The sequence below is a fragment of the Chelonia mydas genome, chromosome 1 (assembly GCF_015237465.2).
Source record: "Chelonia mydas isolate rCheMyd1 chromosome 1, rCheMyd1.pri.v2, whole genome shotgun sequence".
Classification (NCBI taxonomy): Eukaryota; Metazoa; Chordata; order Testudines; family Cheloniidae; genus Chelonia; species Chelonia mydas.
In genome coordinates this window covers 113,452,612-113,472,755 of record NC_057849.1, presented here as the reverse complement: position 1 = coordinate 113,472,755, position 20,144 = coordinate 113,452,612, and the positions used below count along the sequence as shown (strand labels likewise).

Here is a 20,144-nt window from a genome sequence, read left to right as displayed (position 1 = left end):
GCAAAACCACTGAACCACATTTCGAACAACACACTTGAACTAGTTAACTTTAAAGGCAGGGAACCGCTAAGAGTGGGGCAGTGGAAGTTTCTCCCTCCCACTTGAAGATCTACAAGGGAAGGCTTCACGTCTCTCTCTGGATATATGACCACTTAGCCAAGTTGATGATTTTTTACAACACCATCGTACTATATAGTTAAGAGTCTCGGTTTATAACGCGTTCATATTAAACATGATTTGCCAGACCATACCACGAACGGGGAGGACTAGCCTTCTGATGAATGTGTGATTATATTCTCCCTATTTCTCCCCCCGCCCCCCAAAAGCGATTCACTTACCCTGGCGGTGGTCCTCCGCTCCACTCGACACACACACATCTACACACACAGGAAATCGGTCTCATCTAAAGGAAAATCTGAAATCAACATTTTATCTGCACAAGATAAAGGCACATACACATAGGGCTCAGATCTCAGGAGCCCTGAGTCTGGACGAAGAAGGGGGGGAAAGGGAGGTATCAGGACAAGAAATCCTGTTTCCAGCTGTGTTATGAGGTCTGGCGTGGAAAGGAGCAAAATATTCTACTCATCCCCAAGACTAGGATTCACCCCTCCTCCCTTTCTCTCTTGTTTTGACTTACGTATGTTTATAGTAGGAGCAACTGGCTCACAACTAGAGCCATTGCCGAGAGTGCGTTTAAAGGGTGGCTGCTTTACTCCACTATAATTCAGTTCCCGCATGTGAGCCTCAGCCCCGCGTCACCTGGATACTGCAGACAAACAGCGTTAAATATGCATAAGGAACAGTTCATTTCTTAAAGGAGAACTTACCCGGACAGAAAGTTCGCGGCCCAACAGTAGGAACACAGACGTGGTGGGTATTTCTTTTTCATTTGTAGAACCCTAATCCTTTCCTAGGGTGTTAATTTAAATACCCAGCCTACAGAGCTGTATAGATCGTTCCCCTTTCTACTTCTGATTCATGTAGCCTGGGTGGGGAAAACAATCAAAAAATGAACATTAGAATTTTAGTTTCATTAACGTATCAATATTTTCACTCCAGGGAGCCCCCCGAGATGCTGAGAGCGGTCTGAGGGGCATGAAACTTCCCATATGGGGATTACACGGTCGCAGCACTAACAACCTATGCTGCTGCCATACAGTTAGTTGTTTACACATATGAGGTTTTTAAACAATCAGATCCTAAAAGAGAGCAAACTGGGACTTTAAAGTGTGTGTGTGGGGGGGGATCCACACAGGTGCATGCTTTCTTTGCAGCTTCTTAACAGGCTACATCACTGATGAACAAGGGGCTTGAATATTTGTTTGATCAAGCTTTACATGTTGCTGCTCTCTCGCTCGCTCTATCTCACACACACACAGGTCCTGCAGTTAATGTTTAGCCAACTCCATATTTTTTTAAAAAAAATTTATGTATTTATTTTATTTATTTTTGCTCAGACGAAAGCACAGCTCAGAAATGGATTGGCAGCACGTCTAGGGGAGGGTTGAAGTTTTTTCAGTGATGAGTGGATTTGCACTTGTCTAGAGCCATATCTTCTTCACATGTTTATAAGAGCAAGAGCCTGAAACCCATATTCAAGTTTTGAAGTCAATAGCGGTGCTGACTGAATAAGGGCTGCAGGTTCATGCTCTCTCTCTCTCTCTCTCTCTTTCACACACACACACACACAGAGAGAGACGGTTGAAAACTCACTGCCATAAAGTGCTCTCGCTAGACAATTTCGGCCAGAGATCTGTTGATGTTAGAAAGTCCCCACGTGAGACATAAACGCTGCTTGAGAGATCCTATCTTCCCTACCACTCATGTTCATCTTTTTCTCCAGATCTCCCAATCTACTGGTTTATGATCCGATATTTTCTCTCTCTCTCTTTTTAGGTGTCATTTCTTTTCGTTTCGGACAATAACACATTTTTACAAGTGGTTGTAAAGTCTTTAGCGCCATCTAACGGGAGCCATACGTCTTTCTGCTCCACAGAGAACATGGCTAATTAATAAGCGGTTTGTTCAGTTTTGTTCCCTTTTTCCTCCTAATTTTCTAATTGCCAATTGCACATTTGTTAAAATACAAATTATTACAGGATCCAGGAGTGTGTTATCTGGATTCCCTTTATGGAATTGCAAACTGCTCCAAAGACAACCAACAGGATTATAATGTTCCAAACTCTGCCTGCTTCAGGGGATTTTTTTTTTTTTGAGCTTCTATCCATTTGCCTGAAAGCACCTGCTTCTACTTTTAGAGATCTCTGCATGCAGAAAATTAGCTACAATCTTGCACCTCTCTGGAAGAAAAAAATTCGGGAGCAAGTCCTAATGGTAGCCTGATTTCTGTAAAGCAGCTTGCGGGCGTGGGATGCAAAGTACATTTTAAATGTGCACGATGCATCTGTTTTTCTTCAATTCAACAGGTACATTATAAAGTCATTAAGTGTCTACAACTTTTCTTCTCTCCCCCCCCCCCCTCCGCCCCCCTTAATCTGACTGGAGCAGAAAACTGAGCTGTGCTGGTACAGTAATGAGACTTACGGCGGGGGGGGGGGGGGGGGGGCGGAGTGAGTGTTAGGCGATCTCCTAACCTGCAAGAAATGGCTTCAGGATCCTTTGGTGGGGGAGGGGGCGGGACGTAGCAATCAGTTACTTGAAAAGATTTTACAGCAAAATTCTTGACACTAAAGAGGAGGTACCTGTAGTAAGAGAGGGGGATTTAATCCCCTATACAATTCTGCTCAAAGGTCCAACAGGGTTTTGTAACCTAGTAGAGGCCTTACACCCCAGGAATTTCCAGCAGACTATATGGGAACTTCGGCTTTTTTTTTTTTTTTCTCTCCCAGTTGCAGCTGTGAGGAGCTGGCAGATCAGCTCCTTTCCTAAGAAATAAAAAGGCGAAATGAACAAATACCACCTTGGCCTGAATGAATGCTGGTGTTCAGGATTAGGTTATATGTTGAGTATAGAAATGGGCAGCCAGAGGGCCTTTTGGTTAGGGATGTGGCTCAGCCCCAGACATTTTCTGCTGACCCAGTAGTAAACAGCAGTACTAGAGGAAATGTAGGGTGGGATTGTCACAAGCATTCAGGATTAGCCTAACTCTGCTCCCAGTGGAGTAAAAGAGTTAGGTCAACACTGAGCATTCTTGAAAACCCCACTTTTAATATAGACAAAGGCCTGTAAGACAAACTGACTGCTGCATTCGCCTCTATCTACTGCACTTGTGTATACAGTCCCAAAGGAAGGCAGAAAGTATTCTCTCTACACGTTGCGGTATTTTACTCCATGAACAGTAACCTTGTTGTAACCTTAAGTATCAAGAATTGTATTTACATCTGTTAATTCTTCAAATCATATTTACTTAGAGTCCATTTCTGAACTTATGTGATAACTGGACGCAGATCTCTGTGAAGTTCTTGTTTCCTATATCATGTACAGTTAAAACATCTTACATCATGTCCAGGAGGACAACATTATTGAACTGATAAAGGAAAATATAATGTAATGCTCCTTTAGATAAGCAACTAAAAAGGGAAATGATCAAAAGTGCATCTCTTCTGATGCCGCTGCTCCATACTGCACTATATTAGGCAGACAGTTGATCATCATCATAACCGCTGAACCAAACCATTCTGTGTTGTGTGGCCAAATTTTATGTAAGGTTTTGCATTGTTAAAGTTATAGGAGTGATTTATAACAACCACTGCTCTGGGCGATCTTCTGACATTTTATGAACATTACTGACTAATAACAAAGTATATACCCTCCCCCTTTCATCCCGCCCATCTCAGTGAACCTTGCAACTATACGTGAAGTTTCACAGCACCCAAATAAGGTAGGTATTATTAGTAATCTTATTTTATATAGAGACAGAGCCCTACATTTTCAAAAGTGACTAGTGATTTTTATGCCCGGGTTTGTGGGTGCCCAAGCTGAGACTCCCTAAAGAAACCTGATTTTCAGAAAGTGCTGAGCAGCCACCCTCTGAAAACCAGGCTGCCTCGAGGTGTCTCCAAGTGGGCACCAAAAAACTCCCCAAATCATTAGTCACTGTAAAAAATTAGGCCAAAGAAGGTGAGTGACTTATCCAAAGCCACATAGGGAATCAGTGCAGAATGAGGACTAGAAGACAGCTCAGGCTTTTAGTCATGTATTCTAATCATTAGACAACAGATGATGTTACCATCTTTTTACATGATGAGTTATCATAAGCTAAACCACAATTGACTTTTATTTTGGTATGAGGATGATGTTTTTACAGCCTTTGTCCTGGGCTGAAAAGTTCATGCCTTGACAGATACCTAGAATCCCAATATTAGGAAGCAGAAGTTTATTCCTGAAGATCCAGAGAAATCTCTAAAAAAGTATCAGCTCCATTGTGAAATATATATAACATAGCTCCAATTATGTTATCTTTTACATTGTAGAAACAAAAATACCTTTCGCTTTCTTAAATGAGGAATAAATATGAGGAAAGCTGTCCCAAAATACTCTACCCACATGTTGTTCAAATCAAATATTTCTTAGGGGTATTTATCAGTTGTCCCCTTTCTTAAGAGTCCGAATCCAGGAGGATGGCTATTGACATGGATCTTTGTCACAATTTCCAGTTTAATAAGAAAGGTCCAACATGAACTTGGTGCAGGATTGATACTTTTAGCTACAAAGCAGCCATCCAGGGAGGATTTTGTTTTAATCAGCTAGGAAATAAAGATTGCAACTTGACCTAAAATATGCCACCTATTTTCTTTTGCTCATATAATCTGATGTACTTCTGGGTTTTCTTTTATATTCAAAGAAGTTAAGCTGCAGCTCTGAAAGTCTTTCAGCATTGTGGCTTTTCACATACTCAGAAGATGAGTGCAACTCCTAAAGGAAACTGAAGGCAGACTGGATATCTCTGTTGGTCCCAGAAGGGGCACAAGCAGGATCAGCTGCAGAAGGGTAAAGGTATCTTACATTGTTAAATCCCTTGATTAGAACACCTGAAGGCTCTGATCCTGAATCCACTGAAGTTGATGGAAACAGGATTCTATTCAAGTTCTTTTTACTGAGCCCATCAATGAGGTATCTAAATGGTCCTTATGTTTTTTTCTAGAGCTCATTTAATATTTGGGTGGATAAATAACCTGTCAACCTCCACAGACTTTCTTTATCCTTTTTGCCTTCCTGCAGAAAGATTAGGGGCCAGGTTCTCCTTAGTCTAATTTCTTAGTACCACTCCAGCAGACCAAAGGAGCTCTGAACTCCATGGCTACAATTGCTAAACCTAGGTGCATAAAGTTAGAAACCTAAATCCACACTTGGGCATGATGAGAATAACAGCGGGTTGATTTTCAAAGGTGCTAAGGACTGGCAGGAGCAAGTGATGCAACAAGAGTGGTGGATGCATAGTACCTATGAAAATCAGGCACTTTTTATTTAGATGTCAATGTATGGATTTAGGTGAGTAACACTAGGTACACAAGTTTGAACATTTTGGCACATGTGTTCTATTTCTTCAGGGCCCTCTAATCTTAAACCTTTACCATAGAAAACTCTGAATGATTTCAGTGTTCCACCTTGCTAACAATATGGTTTGAATCAAATACACTGCACAAAGACAATTTTGATTTTTAAGAAGAAGAACCTTCTGTTTTTATTCCTTTGGGTATGAAAAAAAAACTTGGTGGAGCTTGTCTACCTTGATAGTCAACACACAGCATGTGCATTGTGATATGGATGCACTGATACGACATGTTTTCTTTCCTTACCAAAATAACCTAGCAGTTAAAACAGCCTTGCTGAAGAAGCACATTCATTTAGCAATCATGCAATTTCACAATACATATTGATATCACATTTTAGGACGGAAAATACAACACTAAGCAGTAGTAAAAGAAGGTTGAATAATAGCAATTTGTGAAATTAGTTACAAAAGCAAAGGTTGCCTTTTCTCTTAAAGCCCTGTATTCATCTGGAAATCGTAACATCTTTGTACGTGATCCAGTGCTGACTATGACTTTACGATCAATGTAGACAAGGACAAGTTGTGTTCAGCATGATGTCACATAGCGAGGGCAAGGCGCATGACGAGCTGCCATGAAGCTGAACATGATTTGTCCTTGTTGACACTGAACGCAAATTCGTGGTCAACATCATGTCAAGTAACTCAAATTATTAAACATACTGTATTGTCAACCCCAAAGTGATCAAAAATCACCCATCAGCCCCCCAAAATCCCAGCATTGGCTTAAAAAGCATTACATTTAAAAATAATAATACATTTGGGATTCTTTTATTTACCTTCTGGTTTCCGAACCTTTAAAGGGCAGTTGGAGTTTAGGCTTTTCTCCACAATCTTGAGGGCCTTTTGTAAAAAATGAAAGCTGAGATTTTCACATGGCCTCAGGAGCTGGACTTGAAGAAGAACACCAAATATAGCGAGACTTGCATTATAGTCATTAAATTCATCCTGTCCAGATGGCCAGCACAAAGCTTATGGAGAGATGGATTTGTACTAGAATAGTACAGAGGAAGCCAGAATAACCAGTCACTAGATTTGTGAGCAAAACATATCTCAGAGATCTTGTCACCTCTATGCTTTAGAGTAAACTTTCTTCCATGGTACTTCAGCCTCCTGGGGAAAGGGCAAAGGGAACTAGACTCCAAGAACCAAAGGTAATCTAGTTAATTATTGCACCTGCTCATCTTTGAGGACGATCTTGGTCATGTCTACTTCCTCAAAGACTAGGATACACTTCATTGCTGATTCTCCATGGAAGATTTCCTACTGCTTTCCATGGGAACAGGTCTAAGCCCTTAGCTCTGCAATTAGTATCATAGCTCCAGTCACTGGCAAAAGTTAGCACTGCACAAACACAAAACAATGTGTAAATACTTACAAATTCGTTATTTTTCACTCTGTGTGTGCGGGGGCGGGGGGGGGGGGAGAATGGGGGGAGGGAGGAATACTGGAAGGGCCTACTTCTCCAGGCACGGCTTCTCCAGTCTTAATATTTCAAATGGTAAAGTACAGTTGTTATTGAGCTATGTGTGAGCAAAACAATGTATTAAATTGTACCTAAAAGTGCATTCTCCTCATCTTTCCATTACTCAAAAATTGATGGATGGATTTAGCTCAAAGTTTAAAAGAAATATTCACCCTCTGGCTCCAAGATGAGAAATTTCAACTGGGAAGGAGAATATTTAAGAAAGTTCTGAGCACATGGAAGCAAGAGGAAGTTGTGGTCCATCCTTAGCTATCACAAAAGCTATAATAGACTCCTGCTCTCTTTTCAGTTTCAAAGGGCAGCAAAAATAAAGGGCAACATTTGGAAAGTGGTACTGAAATTGGGTGCCTCGTTCTTGTGATGATCAGCTTGAAGGTCTGAGTACCCCCCACTCTAAGGAAGTCACTTGGAGGTGCAGGTGTTCAGCACCGCTAGAAATGAGGGGCAATGTGTTTCACATTGGGAACTCCTCTCCCACACACACACACCAGCCTTTATTATTTAGTATTATTATTTGTATTATCAGAGTACCTAGGAGCCCCAGTCATAGCCCTGGACCCCCACTGTGCTCGGCGCTGTACAAACACAGAACAAAAAGACAGTCCCTTTCCCAAAGAGCTTACATTCTATGTATTAGACAAGAGACAACTGATGGATAGAGACATGGGAGTACAAGGAAACAAATTTGACTTCTGCTCTACCAAAAGCAAAAGCACATTCAGGGAAAAAATTTCAAAGAATCTCCTACTTGCGTGTTTGCAAAATTGCTCACACGCCAACCTGATGAGTTCAAAAATCATGAGCCAGAACCTAAAATCAAGAGATTGGCCTAAAAATCATGAGATTTATTTTGAAAATAAATAATTTGTGCTTTTTCATTAAATGTTATTTCTTTCTTTTCTGTCTTCTGACCTTTCCCTGCTCATTCCCGGTGTGTGAGACAGTCATAGGTTAACAGTTCAATGCTCCAGCTCCCCATACAGCTTCTCCTGGACTCTTCCCCTCTCTCCCACTGCACACAGCCCTCCCTGCTCCTCCAATCTTCCCAGCAGGCTCCTGCCATCCCCAGCTCCCCCACCTGGCAGGCTCCTGCAGCTGTGCCCTGTCACCCAGCAAGATCCTGTCCCCCTCCAAGGCCCATTTCCCCCCATTAACCTCCTGTAGCCTTTCCAACTCCCTAGCCTCCAGTCCTCTGGCAGGCTCCGGCAGCTTCCCAACTTTAACTGCCTGCATGAGGTGGAGTGCAGTAAGGCTCCTGCTGTGGAACTTAGAGGGGCAGCTCTTCTGGCCAGTCAGGGGGCAGAGGACAAGCAAGCAGCTACGGCTGCCTGTGGCACAGCAGCCTCTATCAGCCAAGGGGGAAACTGCAGGTGGTTCTGGCAAAAGTTCCTTTGTCATCTGGTGAGAAGCTAAGCAACCCCCAAATTTGGATGCAATGATAGCTTTGCAAGTGCAGTGCTAGCAACACTGCATTCCCATCTGCCTGCTCAAACTGGAGCCCCTTCAAAATGAGACCATGTCACATCTGAAGTCAATGGAGTTACATTAACGTAAAAGCTGGCATAAGTAAGAGGAGAAGTAGTTCCTTGTTTTCAAACTTCCGTTGCCAACAAAAAATGGTACAATGAACAGTTTAGAAGCATACCCCTCTATTCTCCATAACAATGTGTACTCTTTTTCATATTTCAGGACATGACTTTTTTCTGCATTGTAAGCTGTGTGGCCATCCCTCCCTGTCACTCTCTGAGGGAGGCCACGCTTCCTCACTGCCAAGTACCTGTAAAGGTGAGCTCAAAATGGGGAATTAGCTGCACCTAGTGCTCCGTCCCTCAGTCAGCATGGGGCAGCATACAGTTAGTAGGCTCTGATCTGCAATCAGGGCAGAGCTGCTAAGCAGTCTATGAGCCCCAGGTAAGGGTGAGCACCAACAAAGTCTAGAGGCACAGGTAAGGGTGAGCACCAACAAAGTCTAGGGCTGGGTGAAGACATGGGTAGTCGATAGGATACCATGGGCCTCCTGGCCTAAGATGGGGTGCTGCCACCAAAGGGTGGGGTGCTAGGGGGTAAGGGGATGCGGGCCTGCCCAACTCCACCACCAGCCCTGATAGTGGCAGAGTGGTCTGCCACTGCATCAGTGGGGATCCAGCCAAAACACGCTGACCTCGTATCAGGCCAGCACTCAACCAAATTGTTGTCTCGTTTCCCTGGGCTACTTCCTACATCCCCAAGGTTTGGTACCTCTATGTTGTAGTTGTCCTCTGTCTCTCCAGGATAGGTGGCCAGCAGCAGCCCTAGTAGCTCGTAGGTGTCTCACTCAGCCAGTGGCCCTGGGATCTCTGGCCAGTCCCCAGGAGGCAGCCCTGGCAGCTCCTCTGCAGGCTCCAGCAGCAGGCAGGATACATCCATCTTCTGTGATGGCTCCACCACAACTAAGCTGCAGGGCCCATCTTTTGTACTTCTACTTCCTGTCCTGCCCTTCCGCTTCCAGTGAGGCAGACATGGCTTTCCTGGTTCTGCACACCAGGGGGCGTGTTTTGATCCTTCCCTGTCACTCTTTGAGGAAGGTCACGCCTCCTCGCTACATGCATGTAATTATGAAGAGTGCTATATCACTCCATTATACAAGTAGGGGCCTGATTCTCTTCTCACTTACATTAATTTTACATCAGTGTAACTCAACTGACTCAAATGGACTTTCTCCTGATTTTGGCCAGTGTGAGAGGAGAATAAGTTCCCTCTGGGCACCCAGACTTGTGTGCTGAATGGGGAGTGTTCAGTGATAAACCCTGGAATTCCACGCATGAATCAAAGGAAATGTATTTTTATGTCATTTCAACAGTATCTTATTGTATTGCTTTGTAAGTAGTAAAAAATGTCATTAATACTAAAAATTTTCATAGGTTTAAGGGTTATTGGGAGAGGTCTGTCACAAACTGTTTTCTGCTGTCTCTGGAAAAGTTAATGCAATTTTTTTTTAAAAGTAGATGTAATGAAAGCTTAGACGGTGAGATGAGAACATTCCTGGGTGAAGATGTGAGAGGATGGACTTGATTTGGTAGTTTCCTGCCATCTCTCTCACTTTATTACTGTGATGGGAATGTAGGTGGAAAAAGTGAGCAGTTTTTATTTGTAAGAGCACAAGGGGTTGTGTCAGTGCCAAATGTTAACCAGATGACCCACTCATATATGATCAAAAGAAGGTATCTGCAGAATCACATGTTTAGTGCTATACCCAAGTAATACTTGTGTAAACGCCAACAATATAAAAATATGCATTTGCATGGAAACAGCAATAGTTCTTTTGGAAGATTATAAAGAATCTATAACTTGATTCACTGACTCATGTTAAAAATAATCATAAGACATTTCCATTTGACTATTGCAAGACTTTTTGCATGACTGACGGCTTGTCTTCTACTTTCTGTTCCACTCTGATCTTCATATTACCATTAGCGTTGGGCAAGCTGGCAAAGGTGTGGTATTGCGTTAGGTACAGATAAGCATCTAAAAGTTCAGCTGAAGAGCTGAAGTTGAATTCTGAAAGGAACTTCCGTCATCCTCTCTCCTCTGCAAACCTCCACATCAATCTGTCTTACAAATATCCAGCTATACTTAACTGGGTCCACCAAAATATACTGTATTTTGGCATAGCTGGTATTTCTTATATCATCATCTTCTCTCTTCCACTGACTGCTATTAAAGAAAGCTCAGCAATAACTGTCAGTCTGGACAATTTCAAAATATGCCCACCAAGCCTCCAGTGACATAGTTCCAACAAGAAAAGGAGTACTTGTGGCACTTTAGAAACTAACCAATTTATTTGAGCATAAGCTTTCGTGAGCTACAGCTCACTTCATCGGATGCATACTGTGGAAAGTATAGAAGATCATTCCAACAGCATTTAATCCTCTGCAAACAGCTTGCTAAAAGAGACAACTAGGCCACTCCTACAATCAGAAGTGTAGGGGCAACGCTTAAAAAGTTTGCTGCATAGCCATATTGGACAGGAGTGTGAAAAAATTAAACCCCTAACTGTCATAACTATGCTGGCAAAAGGCCTAGTGTAGGTGCAGCTTACATGGAGAAGAAAATCGTTTTGTCGCTATGGCTTATTTTGTTCAGGGAGCTGGTACAAGCTATACCAGCAAAAGCACTCTTTTTCTGGTATAAGCTGTATCTACACTAGGAGGGTATGCTGGCATAGATCTATGAGTATACCTATATCAACAAACCCTTTCGAGAGTAAACAGGGTCTAAAGAAGTAGCAGGCTACTTGGCCTTTCCACTCTATCAAAAAGCTGAGAGCTGGGGCTTTCTTTAGTGGTGATTATCTAGCTAGAGATGGAGCGGAGATGATATACAATGACATAAGAAATGCTGGAAACCATCTGCTTGGTGGGCTCCATCATGCATGCCCTCCATTCAGAGAACTCCCGCTGAAGTCAATGGGAGTTTAGCATGCAGATGGCTTCCAGGACTGGGACCAACACTAGTTTAAAAACAGCTGTATTTGTAGTATGATGGCATGACACTAAGTGTATTATTTTCCATACAAAGAGTTTGAGTATTAGTGAGTACCAAAAAAATGGCAAAAAGGTGCATTACATAGAAATAGATTTGTCTGTTGTTCTTAGATGAGCTTAAAGCAGCTCAGCAGTGGCTTGACTTGCACAGCCCAAATGTATCCAAAAATAGTTTGTTTTCTTTCTTTCTTATATGGATTACATCTCTATGGAATTTGAGACAACATGGTCCACTTAAACTCACAGGAATATTTGATCATATAAAACTGAAGTGTAGAAGTTTACTGGTACTACAGCTTTCTGTTGTAATGGATTCATAACTAATGTGTCAATTAGAAAAAATAGTGGTGTCTCCTAAAACAAGGTCCATTTTTGATGCAACAATGTTTGCAAATTTCTCATACAATCAAAACAATATAACTCTGTACATGATCATTGCCATATACACATGTTATATATATTCACTGAAGATATGTTGAGGAGTCAGTCAGCTGATCTGTATAGCTCTGGGATATGGCTATTGATTTAACAGTAAATTAAATTAGAGAAAGTATTGTCTAGCAGTTAAAGCACAGCCTTAGGAGTGACTTAGGCAAGCAACTTAAACTCTCTGTATCAGTTTCACTCTCTGCAAAATAGGGAATAAGAATAATACTTCTTTATCTTACAGAGGCACTTGAAGATTTATGAATGTATCTAAAATAGTTTGACATTTTTTGATGAAAAGTGCAATATATGAATTATTATTATTGAATAATGATTATTGGAATAAAACTGGACCTTTAACTTCAGAGATTTGAGGCAGGTTAGGCATTAGCCTCTTTACTGCTACTATCTATGTGGGCTTTAGGGCCAGGTTGTCCTCTGTTCAGGTCTTTGTCCCACAAGGCAAGTGTTTTCACCCCTGGCATTTCCCTCAGTTTGTTCTGTGTGTGGCAGGAGGCTTAGTTCATGGAACGTACAGATCTCCTGAGACCCTCTAGAGGTCTTACCCAACTGGTTGGAGGCCCTGTGCCTCTGTGCTATCTGCCACCACCTTATTTCCCTGCTTCTCTGGCAGCACGACCCTGAGGGAGACATGGAGCCATAGCTTCCCACTCTCTTTGCTGTCCCAAGAACCATGCTTCAAGGGATTGTTCCAAGTGTGGAGAATGAGCCCACTTAAAGTACTGCTGAAACAGTGAGCATTGAGTTAGGCGGGGAATCCCTGTTGAGCTGACGGAGGTACAATGCTACAGAGAGATTGGTTGTCCCTCTCCCTCAGTTATGGATGGGCCCCTGCACCATCCCCTTCCAAACTATGGCTCCACATCCCCAAGGTACCCCCAGAGATTGCACTTCTCCCTTCTTCACCCCCTTTCTGTGCCTGAATCCACCAGGTGTTCATCCCTTCCACCCACAGAGGCAAAGGTGATGATTTGGCTTTAATGGCCTTATAAGCCACCTAGCCCCATTTCTCAGATCACATCTGGATGACGGTGTATACATCCAGCACTGCTTTTTCAGCTTATTCGTTAATATTTTAGAATAAGTACATAATAAAAATGATGAAGGCTGTTGCCTTCAGCTTAACTACTTACAGAAAATGTTATAAGGATATTAAACCAAACAATGGCTTGTTCTCATCTGGCTCTCCAGATGTTTGCTATGACTCTTTATTTTCTATCAATCAGTTAACCATGGTTATCTCTTTTCCTTAGCAACATAGCTCCAAAACACAATCAAAGAAACTGAAGGCAAATAATGAGGACTAGATTTTGTATTTGATCACTGCCAATTGTTTAAGGGGAAAGGAGACTGCACAAAGCATTGCCAGCTTTGCACTGCTGCACAGTGGCCTGGCACAAGTTCAGTCCTCCCAATGCCCCCATGGGCACTACCCATTCCAAAGTGGACCCTGCAACAGCAGCCTCTCTATCAGCGGACACTGACTCCTACCGTGTGACAGGGATGGCACCATTTGAAAATCATTCCCTTGTCATACAAACAGGAGGGGAAACACTGAGTAGTATCTTTCTCTTGCCAGCACTCCTGGGTGTGCCACTTTTATGACAGAGCCCTCTCCACACCTTCAAGAGGTTGCAAGCTGCCATGCTTTACAGTGTAGCACTGCATACCTGCAGAAGCTCCTGGAGGGATTATGTCTCTTTGAGCTCTGGCCCCAACTGTGACTTCTGACTGCTTGAAAATCTGGCCCTCTGCTCTTTGGAAAGTCTAGTCCTAAATGGTTCTGCCTACACAGCAATTAAACACCCGTGGGTGGCCCAGGCCAGCTGAGTCAGGCTCTCAGGGCTCAGGCTGCAGGGCTGTAAAACTGCAGTGCAGCCATTCAGGCTCAGGGTGGAGCTAGGACTCTGGGACCCTCCCACCTTGCGGGGTCCCAGAGCTCAGGCTCCAGCCTGAGCCTAAACATCTGTACCTCAATTTTACAGCCTCACAGTCTGAACCCCGTGAGCCCAAGTCAGTGACCTGGGCCACCCACGGGTGTTTAATTGCTGCATGGATGTATCCAATGAGCAAGCTGGAAAGTCACCATCCTAACACTTGTTGTTTTTGCCTAGTTCACAGGTAGCATGGAAATATTTGCAGTGTTCATGTCAGATATAATGCACAAGTCAAGTAAAAATAATGCACTGTGCTGTCATTTGGATGAACTCTTAAGATTCCGCTAAATACTGTTTTAACATCAGACTCAAGAAAATTCCCCATTTATTTGTATTACCTTTCTGTTTTAAAATACTGAGCATATTTCTTAATTCAAATGTATTTTAAAAAGAGAGAGAGATTCTCTGTGGAATGAACAGATTATGCTAGTCCACTTGGGGATCGACATTATTTCTTGCTGTTAAATTTCTCAGGGAATGGATGTTAATATCATGACAGGTATTTGACAGCAGTACTAGAAAAGAAAAGAGATGCATCAAGTCATTCGATTAGAGATAGAACGGAAAGGGGAAGATAGCATGTAGTGATACCTGCAAATTCTCCTGTCAGAGTGAATCTCTTGTTAGATGTAACTACCCTAGTGCCTGGTCTTGGCTAGATTTGAGACAATGTGTGTTTTGCCATTGACTTGAATGGGAGCAGGACTGAGGCTCCAAATTATGCTTTCCCATCCATGCACAGAACTCCCATTGACTTCACTAGGTGTTGCAAATTCATCTCAGGAGGCAGAATTTGGCTCTGTTAAAAATCTCCAAGCTATGGGAGTGGAGACTGTATGCAGGGCAGATCAGATATTATACAGAACAAGTATGAAATACAAACCTCACAGAATTAACATATATTGTCACATTCTATTAAGGGCTTCTGTTGGGCTAGATCAGATTAAATGCAGTGAATCCCAGTCATTTTACAGCATATGGAAATATTGTCATGGATAGATTTTTTCATTAATGAATATAATGCAGAATAATGAACAATAGACAAAAAAGAGAGACGATGTAAAGCCAATCAAAGGAAGGGCAGATGTTTAAAAAATCTTTTACTATTCAGGATTGTGATCCAACAAAAGCAATTATGTTTCTGCTTTCTCAATTCCAAAACAGCAGAAAGAGCTTTGAGGTTTTCCAGAGCCTATCTACACACCGTTAACTGAACAGAAGGTAACAATAATACCAAACATAGCCAAAGGCAACTGATTCCATGCAATGCTCATAATTTGGGACATTCATGAATTAAACGGGACCATAATCAAGACGGTGAAATATATATAATCAAAAATTGCCTAAGAAATCTATAAGGAGCCTAATTAAACCCTGCTATTCCACTGGGGGGAAAAAAGGAATAATTAAAACAAAACAAAAGCACCATCTACAGGTGGAAATTGCACTTGGTATCTGCCCTCTGAACTCATGGAAATATAATGTTTGGGATTTTGTCAAGAAATGGCTGATGTATTGCAGCAGAAAGAAATTTTGTTTCTTGGTAAAATGATTGATGTTGTCTTTGCGAAAGGGTTTGCCAATGTCCTCCTGTTTTCTTGAATGGATAACTACTGTGATGTAATTAAATATACAGTGGGCCGTATTCTGCTCACAGCATCATTAGCCAGGCAAATTGATTCAAATCAATGCGGTTGAGTGGGTATAACTGAGGGAAGGATGTGGCTCAGTGTGCACAGGACAGAAGAGGGAACTGACAAGCAAATCAAGGATGTCCAAATGCAGATAAAATCCATGACTTTATCAACATTTGTCATTATTCATCTGTGATTTGTTTGCCTCCCTGCTGTTCCTCTATCCTACTCACTTGCCCTGGCAGGGACCTCTTCAGTAAGCCAAGCAACCCAGGCCAGGCTCCCCACTTCACTTGTTCCTTTCAGTTAGGGAGAAGGAAACCCATTGTGTGTGTGTGTGTGGTTTTTTTTACAGGGAGCAGATGGCATTTCCTCACTGGACTATGGGGGCAAGGAACCTTGTGCATAGCCTCTTGCAACTGGCCAGCCAGTTTGCAAAGGAAACACTAGTTTATAGCTACACATTAAAATATGGGCCTAGATTCTCAGCTGCACCTAGTGTCTACTGGGTGCAGCTAAGATGAGTATGAGGGCCTGTAAAAGAGCCAGCTAGGGATCTCTGATTCTGGGGTCAGTTCTTTGTTAGCCTGGCTGGTGTAGATTAGAGCAGCCTCAGGATGTAGTAATCTACATCAGATGGCTATGTCGTCTAAGACAGCAGTTCCCAAACTTTTTAGTCTGGCGACCCACCGACTGCATTTTGTCTTATTTTGCAACCCACCCAGGGTCCAAATTTGTGGGCAGAGGAGAACCAAAATCATAGGCCAGCATCCTTCTCCTCTTCCACTGCCTCCTCCTTCTCGCTCCTCAGAAGGGACACTGACCACCCAGAACAGCACCCTCCACCCCAGCACGGCAGCCCTAATCCTGGCCTGGTGTAGAGGGGAGGCTCCAGGGGAGTGGGGATTGGCGAGCAAACCCATCCTCTACTCATCTCATAGTGGCATCCCTGGTTCTGTGAGACTGTGCCCAGCTCTGTGCTCCAAGCGTTGCAATCTGGTGCATGGGATCATGACAAGGGGCAGCCAGGACAAATTTGAGTGAGTGGCATCGGGCAGTCGGGTCAAACCTGAGAGGTACTGCAATCCCATGTGCCACGTCACAATGCCTGGAGTGAGGAGCCAGGCCAGCCCCATGGGACAAGAGCCACCACTTTGGAGTGAATGGGGGGGCGGGCCCACTCTCCAACACCTCCCCCGCCCAGGGATCTCCCCTCCACACCAGGCCCACGACCCATCTAGAACCTTCCCACGACCCTCTGTTTGGGAAACACAGCTCTTAGGGGTCATCTGTGAGGTGGGGATTGGCGTAGGCCAGTAGTTCTTCAGCCATGCCCCTTCCTGCCCACAACACACTACTTGAAAATGGTGCTGTAGACACAGATTGAATAGGAATCAGCTGTGCCAGCTTTACACGAGCTGGGGCCTACTCCACACCAAGGGAATCCTCAAGTGGGGAGATTCAGAATCTCTCCAGTCTCTTTGCACTACCCCAGTGGTGCAAAGAGACCCAATGATTTAGAGAATCTGGCCCATAGTGTCCTTATTCCTTATGTCAATCAACTCAGCTAGATGGAATGGTAAGGAGGAGGAAGACAAAATTCAAAGAGAATCAAAATATGTCATTTTAGTTCTTTTATGGATAAACATGCATAATCTGATGTCTTGCTTAGACAGTTATTTTAAAAGAAACTTGTAATCTTTTTTAATTAAAATGAATGGAGAGGAATAGACTATAAATATGAATACAACAAAGTAGGAGTTGACAGCACACAGCCTTCCAGACAATCTCTTTCAGTTGTTATAGAATATAATACAATATTGGTTTTCCTCTGCAATTTTTCCATAATGTTTATGTTTGTTTTAGGTAGCAGATTATCCTTTTTTTTTTCTTCTTTCAGATTTCATGTCTTGTGGAATAGGCCCTCACTTTACAGCTAACATGGTGGAAAGCAAATGAGAGTATCTGAGAGAAAAAGAGACAAAGAGATTTTCGGTTTAAGGAGAACACACCTGAATTGTGGATGTACTATTATCTGTATTAAGCTCTGAGTATTAAAATGCTGATTGTTCCAGTCCTCATCACCTTATTTTACCTCTGCCTTTTCCCCATTGCATGCTTTGCTTTACCTCCATTGTCTGTCTGCTTAACTTGTAAAATGCTAAAAAAAGTTTGGATATTTACCTGTTTATGATTAAATTGCGAAATGATTTGCTTAGTTCTGTTCTAAATTAAGGTCTGCATTAAATGTCATAGCATTTATCTTTCATAAAATGAGACAGCCAGGACACTAATTTCCGAGGTATTCAATCACTGCCCTATGCCACTTGAGAGGCAGTTTGGGAATGAGCCTGCCCACAGTTCACAGCTCACTGACAGCACTGAGATGGAATCATAAAAGTCAATTAATCATTAAAAGCTGTTACAAGCACATATCGAACCAGTCTGGCACAAAATGTTAATCAGTCCCATATCAATATCATAAATTCCTGCAAATTGGAGCGATCGATACCTTTAAGGCCTAATGAATCAATCGGAGGGCACTAGGCCGCTCCTCTGGGTCCCAGTAACATGGCTGCCCTGCGACTGCTACATCTCCAGGCGTGCTGCCAACAGAGGTCACCTATCCCAACAGGCTGTTCACTTCAGCAGCAGTTACCACGGTGACAGCATGTCACTGTTGCCCTAGTGTCCTTCTAGGTAAGGTGGAAACCAATGCATCACTGCCTTTGATGGATTTGTCAATAATACTTAGCAGGGGAGGGGAACTGCTCACATAACACTCGCAGGTCTGCAGTCCCTGAGCAGTTTGGGGTGATTTAATTGTTTGAAGAGATGTGTGCTTCTGCATATATGCAGGGACTAAATAGTGGTCACAGGAAGCATGAGTTGGCAGTTAGAATTACTGCAGTCAGAAACCTTGGGAAACTAGAAAACAGCAAACAGCTGAGGTGGCTGGCTTAGTGTTACATTAACCAAGTAGCTGTGGAAGTAACAAATAACCTGGAGCTTCTCAGACGAAGAATTTATTATCTACAAAATTGTAATCTATTACTCATGAATGGCTATGGAGTTGCTTATTAATCCCTACCCCCCCAGGCTCAGAAGCAGCATTTTCATCCATCCTCTTACATACTGTTGATGATAACCAATAAAATGCTATCAGTAACCTCCTTCCCCCCACCCACGCTAGTTTTGATTCAATGGGATTCTATTTTGTTACCTGAATGATGCCTTCGAGGACTAGAGTGGGCCTACCCTGCGGCCGTGAGATTTGACACCTTTTGTTTCTGCATTTGTTTTGTTTTGAGAAATCAAGTTACATGTTCAGAATAGCACATAGTCAGGTTATACCCTCACCCTACACAGCCACAGTGTGAGTCAGCCAACCCCAACCCCTCCTGCGCAGCCAGGTAGCACCTATCTCGATCGTGGCTGCAGGCCTAGGAGGGACTGCAAGCAAGTGTGAGGGACGGGGTGGGACAAGGCAGAAAGGGACAGAAGTAGGTGGAGATTTGACTTCCCTCCCTTGTCTGCACCTGCCAAAAGAGCTGTCTGGATGCAAGCTGCGGAGTAAGTATGTTGCAAGGTGGACTCGGCTTCCCCCATCACCTTCAAAGCACAAAATGTGAACTCTGGAGGAATTGGTTCTTAGAGGACTTGCCTCTGCTGCACAGTGAAATCCTGGTGTTCTTACTGGGCTGGCACAGCTATGTGCCAGCCCCTATTTAGGGCTGTATCTAAACTGGCTCAATCACGCCCAATCCATTTATCTATTGTTACCCTTATTCAGTCTGGCCTGCAATGGAACAAAATAGCATTTTTAGGACTGCAGGAGATAATGAAACCTCTTTAGAGATGAAAGAAATGCTGGATACTGTGACTCTAGGCAAGGAGCATGTTCCAGAAATTGCATTGTCATTTAACTTAAAACATAAAGGGTAATGCTGAATAACAGAATACCCATGCTGATTATTTTAGTAGTCTCAAAGTATAACTTTTTTCCCGGATTGCAGCTATCTAGAACATGGGCTGTGCGTGTGGCAGCATTATTTTGTCCTCTTCCACAGCACAGAGATGATGTTTCCATTAAGTTCACCACTGAGACGCTATTGTGCCGAGCTCCCTTACAATCATTCCATACTGTATGGAAAATGGAAAATATCCCGATCCAAAGACATGCTAATTCCTGAGCTTTGCACATTTTTAAAGATTAATAAAAACTCCTTTTTATTATTAGCTGACTTCTAGGAAAATCAAAATAAATTAGGAATCCTATGGTAAAGAAATCTCCTATTCAACATATTGAGACAGGCTGATGTTATGAGTGTTCAGACAAAGGTAATACAGCGCGTCTACTTAATTGCCCTGACACCTGGCTCAGTTCCTCCAGCTATACTCTGAGTGCTAAAAAAATCTCTCATTGTTATTAATTGTATTCCTTTTTAAATGTAATGTCATATCGCTCCAGGCTAAGCTAATGAAACATACCCATATTACCAAAATAGGCATATTTCTTTTTGTACAACACATTCCATCAAAACTGTCTGCAAAAGACATTGTGTTAAAGACCTTTCATAGAGCAATATAAAGAATATCTCA

At 42.8% G+C, this 20,144-nt stretch overlaps 1 long non-coding RNA gene across 4 annotated transcripts; it reads left to right on the top strand.

Moving 5' to 3' along the window:
• Positions 1-371: 371 nt before the first annotated feature.
• On the top strand, positions 372-17,742 carry LOC119565212. Of its 4 annotated transcripts, none has more exons than XR_006287632.1 (6): positions 372-873; positions 1,900-2,022; positions 2,262-2,429; positions 4,808-4,953; positions 8,691-8,786; positions 17,443-17,742. It is a non-coding gene; the product is annotated as an uncharacterized LOC119565212 (long non-coding RNA). The 4 variants fall into 4 exon arrangements; XR_006287631.1 differs by having other exon boundaries at positions 375-873; positions 4,808-4,959; XR_005223853.2 differs by lacking the exon at positions 2,262-2,429 and having other exon boundaries at positions 383-873; positions 4,808-4,959.
• The last annotated feature ends 2,402 nt before the right edge of the window (positions 17,743-20,144 follow it).